Genomic DNA, 8,695 nt, shown 5'->3' with positions numbered 1-8,695 from the left:
GGGTAAGATCTGAGATAAAAGTTACGATGACGATAAGATCTGGGTTAAGAGTTACGATGAGGATACGATCTGAGTTAAAAGTTACGATGAGGGTAAAATCTGAGTTAAGAGTTACGATGAGGATAAGATTTTAGTTAAAATAACGATGAGGGTAAGATCTGAGTTAAGAGTTACGATGTGGATAAGATCTGAGTTAAAATAACGATAAGGGTTAGATCTGAGTTAAGAGTAACGATGAGGATAAGATCTCAGTTAAAATTACGATGAGGGTAAGATCTGAGTTAAAATAAGGATGAGGGTAAGATCTGAATTAAGAGTTACGATGTAGATAAGATTTGAGTTAAAATTACGATGAGGGTAAGATCTGAGTTAAGAGTTACGATGTGGATAAGATCTGAGTTAAAATAACGATGAGGGTAAGATCTGAGTTAAGAGTTACGATGTAGATAAGATTTGAGTTAAAATAACGATGAGGGTAAGATCTGAGTTAAGAGTTACTATGAGGGTAAAATCTGAGTTAAGAGTTACGATGAGGATAAGATTTTAGTTAAAATAACGATGAGGATAAGATCTGAGTAAAAATAACGGTAAGAGTATGATCTGAAATAAGAGTAACGATGAGGATAAGATCTGAGTTAAAAGTTACAATGAGGGTAAGATCTGAATTAAGAGTTATGATGAGGATAAGATCTGAGTTAAGAGTTACGATGAGGATAAGATCTGAGTTAAGAGTTACGATGAGGGTAAGATCTGAGTAAAGAGTAACGATGAGGATAAGATTTGAGTTAAACTAACGATGAGGGTAAGATCTGAGTTAAGAGTAACGATGAGTATGAGATCAGAGTTAAAATTACGATGATGGTAAGATCTGAGTTAATAGTATCGATAAGGGTAAGATCTGAGTTAAGAGTTACGATGAGGATAAGATCTTAGTTAAAATAACGATGAGGGTAAGATCTGAGTTAAGACTAACGATGAGGATAAGATCTGAGTTAAGAGTTACGATGAGGGTAAGATCTGAGTTAAGAGTTATGATGAGGATAAGATCTAAGTTAAAAAAACGATGAGGGTAAGATCTGAGATAAGAGTTACGATGAGTATGAGATCTGAGTTAAAATAACGATGAGGGTAAGATCTGAGTTAAGAGTTCCGATGAGGATAAGATCTGAGTTAAAATTACAATGAGCGTAAGATCTGAGTTAAGAGTTACGATGAGGGTAAGATCTGAGTTAAGAGTTACGATGAGGATAAGGTTTTAGTTAAAATAACGATGAGGGTAAGATCTGAGTTAAGAGTTACGATGAGGATAAGATCTTAGTTAAGAGTAACGATGAGGATAAGAACTGAATTAACAAAAACGATGAGGATAAGATGTGAGTTAAGAGTTACGATGAGGATAAGATCTGAGTTAAAAGTTACGATGAGGGTAAGATCTGAGTAAAGAGTTACGATGAGGATAAGATCTGAGTTAAGAGTTATGATGAGTATAATACCTCAGTTAAAATAACGATGAGGTTAAGATCTGAGTTAAGAGTAACGATGAGGAAAAGATTTGAGTTAAGAGTTACGATGAGGGTAAGATCTGAGTTAAAATATCGATGAGGGTAAGATCTGAGTTAAGAGTAACGATGAGGATAAGATCTCAGTTAAAATTACGATGAGGGTAAGATCTGAGTTAAAATTACGATGAGGGTAAGATCTGAGTTAAGAGTAACGATGAGGATAAGATCTGAGTTAAGAGTTAAGATGAGGGTAAGATCTGAGTTAAAATAACGATGAGGGTAAGATCTGAGTTAAGAGTTTTGATGAGGATAAGATCTGAGTTAAAATTTCAATGAGGGAAAGATCTGAGTTAAGAGTTACGATGAGGATAAGATCTCAGTTAAAATTACGATGAGGGTAAGATCTAAGTTAAAATTACGATGAGGGTAAGATCTGAGTTAAGAGTTAGGATGTGGATAAGGTCTGAGTTAAAATAACGATGAGAACAAGATCTAAGTTAAGAGTTACGATGAGGGTAAGAGCTGAGTTAAGAGTTACTATGAGTATAAGATCTGAGTTAAAATAACGGTGAGGGTAAGATCTGAGTTAAGAGTAACGATGAGGAGAAGATCTGAGTTAAAAGTTACGATGAGTATAAGATCTGAATTAAGAGTTATGATGAGGATAAGATCTGAGTTAAGAGTTATAATGAGGGTAAGATCTGAGTAAAGAGTTACGATTAGGATAAGATCTGAGTTAAGAGTTATGATGAGGATAATACCTCAGTTAAAATAACGATGAGGGTAAGATCTGAGTTAAGAGTAACGATGATCATCATAACTCTTAATTCAGATCTTATACTCATCGTAACTTTTAACTCAGATCTTATCCTCATCGTTACTCTTAACTCAGATCTTATCCTCATTGTAACTTTTAACTCAGATCTTAGCCTCATCGTTATTTTTACTCAGATCTTATCCTCATCGTAACTCTTAACTCAGAACTTATCCTCATTATAACTCTTAATTCAGATCTTATCCTCATCATAACTCTTAATTAAGATCTTATACTCATCGTAACTTTCAACTCAGATCTTATCCTCATCGATACTCTTAACTCAGATCTTACCCTCACCGTTATTTTAACTCAGATCTTATACTCATAGTTACTCTTAACTCAGCTCTTACCCTCATCGTAACTCTTAATTTAGATCTTACCTTGATCATAACTCTTAACTTAGATCTTATTCTCATCGTTATTTTAACTCAGATCTTATCCACATCCTAACTCTTAACTCAGATCTTACCCTCATCGTAATTTTAACTCAGATCTTACCCTCATCGTAATTTTAACTGAGATCTAATCCTCATCGTAACTCTTAACTCAGATCTTTCCCTCATTGAAATTTTAACTCAGATCTTATCCTCATCGAAACTCTTAACTCAGATCTTACCCTCATTGTTATTTTAACTCAGATTTTATCCTCATCATAACTCTTAACTCAAATCTTTTCCTCATCGTTACTCTTAACTCAGATCTTACCCTCATCGTTCTTTTAACTCAGATCTTATCCACATCGTAACTCTTAACTCAGATCTTATCGTCATCGTAACTTTTATCTCAGATCTTACCCTCATCGTAATTTTAACTCAGATCTTACCCTCATCGATATTATAACTCAGATCTTACCCTCATCGTAACTCTTAACTCAAATCTTTTCCTCATCGTTACTCTTAACTCAGATCTTACCCTCATCGTTATTTTAACTGAGGTATTATCCTCATCATAACTCTTAACTCAGATCTTATCCTCATCGTAACTCTTTACTCAGATCTTTTCCTCATCGTTACTCTTAACTCAGATCTTACCCTCATCGTTATTTTAACTGAGGTATTATCCTCATCATAACTCTTAACTCAGATCTTATCCTCATCGTAACTCTTTACTCAGATCTTATCCTAATTATAACTCTTAACTCAGATCTTACCCTCATCGTAATTTTAACTGAGATCTAATCCTCATCGTAACTCTTAACTCAGATCTTTCCCTCATTGAAATTTTAACTCAGATCTTATCCTCATCGAAACTCTTAACTCAGATCTTACCCTCATTGTTATTTTAACTCAGATTTTATCCTCATCATAACTCTTAACTCAAATCTTATCCTCATCGTTACTCTTAACTCAGATCTTACCCTCATCGTTCTTTTAACTCAGATCTTATCCACATCGTAACTCTTAACTCAGATCTTATCGTCATCGTAACTTTTATCTCAGATCTTACCCTCATCGTAATTTTAACTCAGATCTTACCCTCATCGATATTTTAACTCAGATCTTACCCTCATCGTAACTCTTAACTCAAATCTTTTCCTCATCGTTACTCTTAACTCAGATCTTACCCTCATCGTTATTTTAACTGAGGTATTATCCTCATCATAACTCTTAACTCAGATCTTATCCTCATCGTAACTCTTTACTCAGATCTTACCCTCATCGTTACTCTTAACTCAGATCTTACCCTCATCGTTATTTTAACTGAGGTATTATCCTCATCATAACTCTTAACTCAGATCTTATCCTCATCGTAACTCTTTACTCAGATCTTATCCTAATTATAACTCTTAACTCAGATCTTATCCTCATCATAACTCTTAAATCAGATCTTATACTCTTCGTAACTTTTAACTCAGATCTTATCCTCATCGTTACTCTTAACTCAGATCTTACCCTCACCGTTATTTTAACTCAGATCTTATACTCATAGTAACTCTTAACTCAGCTCTTACCCTCATCGTAACTCTTAGATAAGACCTGAGTTAAAATAACGATGAGGGTAAGATCTGAGTTAAAATAACGATGAGAATAAGATCTTTGTTAAAAAAACGGTGAGGGTAAGATCTGAGTTAGGAGTAACGATGAGGATAAGATCTCAGTTAAAATTACGATGAGGGTAAGATCTGAGTTAAAATTACGATGAGGGTTAGATCTGAGTTAAGAGTTATGATGAGGATAAGACCTGAGTTAAAATAACGATGAGGGTAAGACCTGAGTTAAAATAACGATGAGGGTAAGATCTGAGTTAAAATAACGATGAGGGTAAGATCTGAGTTAAAAGTTCCGATGAGGATAAGATCTGAGTTAAAATAACAATGAGGGTTAGATCTGAGTTAAGAGTAACGATGACGATAAGATCTGAGTTAAAATTACGATGAGGGTGAGATCTGAGTTAAAATTACCATGAGGGTAAGATCTGAGATAAAAGTTACGATGACGATAAGATCTGAGTTAAGAGTTACGATGTGGATAAGATCTGAGTTAAAATAACGATGAGGGTAAGATCTGAGTTAAGAGTTACGATGAGTATGAGATCTGAGTTAAAATTACGATGAGGGTAAGATCTGAGTTAAGAGTTACGATCAGGATAAGTTCTTAGTTAAAATAACGATGGGGATAAGATCTGAGTTAAGAGTTACGATGTGGATAAGATCTGAGTTAAAATAACGATGAGGATAAGATCTGAGTTTATAGTTACGATGAGGGTTAGATCTGAGTTAAGAGTTATGATGAGGATAAGACCTGAGTTAAAATATCGATGAGGGTAAGATCTGAGTTAAAATAACGATGAGGGTAAGATCTGAGTTAAAAGTTCCGATGAGGATAAGATCTGAGTTAAAATAACAATGAGGGGAAGATCTGAGTTAAGAGTAACGATGACGATAAGATCTGAGTTAAAATTACGATGAGGGTAAGATCTGAGTTAAAATTACGATGAGGGTAAGATCTGAGATAAAAGTTACGATGACGATAAGATCTGAGTTAAGAGTTACGATGAGGATAAGATCTGAGTTAAAATAACGATGAGGATAAGATCTGAGTTTATAGTTACGATGAGGGTTAGATCTGAGTTAAGAGTTATGATGAGGATAAGACCTGAGTTAAAATATCGATGAGGGTAAGATCTGAGTTAAAATAACGATGAGGGTAAGATCTGAGTTAAAAGTTCCGATGAGGATAAGATCTGAGTTAAAATAACAATGAGGGTAAGATCTGAGTTAAGAGTAACGATGACGATAAGATCTGAGTTAAAATTACGATGAGGGTAAGATCTGAGTTAAAATTACGATGAGGGTAAGATCTGAGATAAAAGTTACGATGACGATAAGATCTGAGTTAAGAGTTACGATGAGGGTAAAGTCTGAGTTAAGAGTTACGATGAGGATAAGATTTTAGTTAAAATAACGATGAGGGTAAGATCTGAGTTAAAAGTTACGATGAGGGTAAAATCTGAGTTAAGAGTTACGATGTGGATAAGATCTGAGTTAAAATAACGATGAGGGTTAGATCTGAGTTAAGAGTAACGATGAGGATAAGATCTCAGTTAAAATTACGATGAGGGTAAGATCTGAGTTAAAATTACGATGAGGGTAAGATCTGAGTTAAGAGTTACGATAAGGATAAGATTTTAGTTAAAATAACGATGAGGATAAGATCTGAGTTAGAATAACGGTAAGAGTATGATCTAAAATAAGAGTAACGATGAGGATAAGATCTGAGTTAAAAGTTACGATGAGGTTAAGATCTGAGTAAATAGTTACGATGAGGATAAGATCTGAGTTAAGAGTTATGATGAGGATAATACCTGAGTTAAAATAACGATGAGGTAAAGATCTAAGATAAGTGTTACGATGTGTATGAGATCTGAGTTAAAATAACGATGAGGGTAAGGTCTGAGTTAAGAGTTACGATGAGGATAAGATCTGAGTTAAAATAACGATGAGGGTAAGATCTGGGTTAAGAGTTACAATGAGGATAAGATCTGAGTTAAGAGTTACGATGTGGATAAGATCTGAGTTAAAATAACGATGAGGGTAAGATCTGAGTTAAGAGTTACGATGAGTATGAGATCTGAGTTAAAATTACGATGAGGGTAAGATCTGAGTTAAGAGTTACGATCAGGATAAGTTCTTAGTTAAAATAACGATGAGGGTAAGATCTGAGTTAAAATAACGATGGGGGTAAGATCTGAGTTAAGAGTTACGATGAGGATAAGATCTGAGTTAAGAGTTACGATGAGGGTAAGAGCTGAGTTCAGAGTTAATATGAGGATAAGATCTGAGTTAAAATAACGGTGAGGGTAAGATCTGACTTAAGAGTTACGATGAGGATAATATGTGAGTTAAGAGTTACGATGAGGATAAGATCTGAGTTAAAAGTTACGATGAGGGTAAGATCTGAGTTAAGAGTTACGATGAGTATGAGATCTGAGTTAAAATAACGCTGAGGGTAAGATCTGAGTTAAGAGTCACGATGAGGATTAGATCTGAGTTAAGAGTTACAATGAGGATAAGATCTGAGTTAAAATAACGATGAGGATAAGATCTAAGTTAAGAGTTTCGATGAGGATAAGATCTGAGTTAAGTGTTACGACCTATTATAAAAACGAAACTATAAAGATTGATAATTTTATCATAGAATTAAATCACAAGTCATAATTTGATTACATTGTGATATAAAAATATTATTAAAAAGCATTATACAAAAGCTTTAGTTTGTAAGTTTATTAATTATATTAACTAATATAGAATAAGGTTTCCGTTGACTCCAATGCATAAGTTATACGTCCTTCTAAAGACCTTACTGCATTTGATACCATGACAAGATTTTTCCTCGATGGAATATTAAAAAAAAAAGTAAGATTCCTAAGAAAAAGTTTGAATAGAAGGTGAGTTTTCTTCTGTGAAAAAATAATAAAACATAAAATTTGGTATTTCCTTTCTTTTTTAGTAATACGTTTCTTTGCAAAGATTGGCAACGCTCGCAACGAGGAAGTGACAACGCTCCTGAGTATTCTGGTGGTGTTCACTTTACATCTGGTGACGCATGTTTTATTTTTTTTATGGAATAGCAGGACAAACGAGCGTACGGGTCACCTGGTGTTAAGTGATCACCGCCGCCTGCATTCTCTTGCAACACCAGGGGAATCACAGGAGCGATGCCGGCTTTTATGGAAGGTGCACACGCTCTTTTGATGGTACCCATGTCGTATCACGCCGGAAACACCGCACAAGGCACTTCATTCTGGACCGCCAAACATCCAGATAGTGGGGATGTTATCCTTACTTGTGGCCTGTCGTGCGAAGGTGGAATTCGGCGGCAAGAATCAGGTTAAACAGCTCTTCGGAACACTCCCCGTGATAAATGCGGTAGAACACATACAATGAAGCGACATCTATTCGCAACGCCAAGTGATCCAGCCGTTCACAGAGCACTGGGTCCGACAATTACAGGGATGTCGGTACGCTGCCTGTGGAATATACGAAGAAATGAAATGATATGATCACTAGGAAGTCGACAATTTTACAAAAATATGGAGGCTCTTTCTTTGTCATCACTTAATTTGGTAAGACTTAAGTATACCGATATTTCGATGTTATTTTTGAAAGAACCAGCCGGATTCCGAAAAGGCTTTAGCACCATAGATCACATACATACGTTGCGGCAGGTTATACAGAAGATAGAGGAGTATAACCAGCCACTATATTTCAATCTCTCCAAAGGTGCCACATTGATTACCGATATATCGAAGCGTTGAAGACTTTGTATAGAAACACCACAATGTCAGTCCGGCTGCAGGATCAGATCTCGAAGCCTATCCGACTGCAGCGGGGAGTCAGACAAGGTGATGTCATATCGCCCAAGCTGTTCACCGCTGCGTCTTTAAGCTTCTGGACTGGAATGGACTGGGCATCAACATCAACCACGAATGTATCACTCACCTTCGATTCGCAGACGATATCGTAATCATGGCAGAGACCATGGAAAACTTAAGCCATATGCTCGATGGCCTCAATACAGCTTCCCAAGGAGTAGGTCTCAAAATAAACATGGGCAAGCCGAAGATCATGTCAAATGCCGATGTCGCACCTACTCCCATAACAATTGGGAGCTGAACTCTCGAAATTGTCGACGCGTATGTCTACCTCGGACAACCAATACAGTTAGACAGGTCCAATTTCGCGAAAGAGTTCACTCGTCAAATCCTACTCGGTTGGATGATGCTGAATCTTCTCGTCCCAAATACAACAGTATCAATAGTAGTTATCTTCGAAGTTATAGATGACACAGTAGTTATCTTTGAAGTTATCGATGACACAGCAGTATACAAAGAAATCAATTTAACAATGAACCTCATGGAACTCTGGCCCGTCTCC

This window comes from Leptidea sinapis, chromosome 29 (assembly GCF_905404315.1).
Source record: "Leptidea sinapis chromosome 29, ilLepSina1.1, whole genome shotgun sequence".
NCBI classification, from domain to species: Eukaryota; Metazoa; Arthropoda; class Insecta; order Lepidoptera; family Pieridae; genus Leptidea; species Leptidea sinapis.
Note: the sequence above shows the minus strand (reverse complement) of the source record.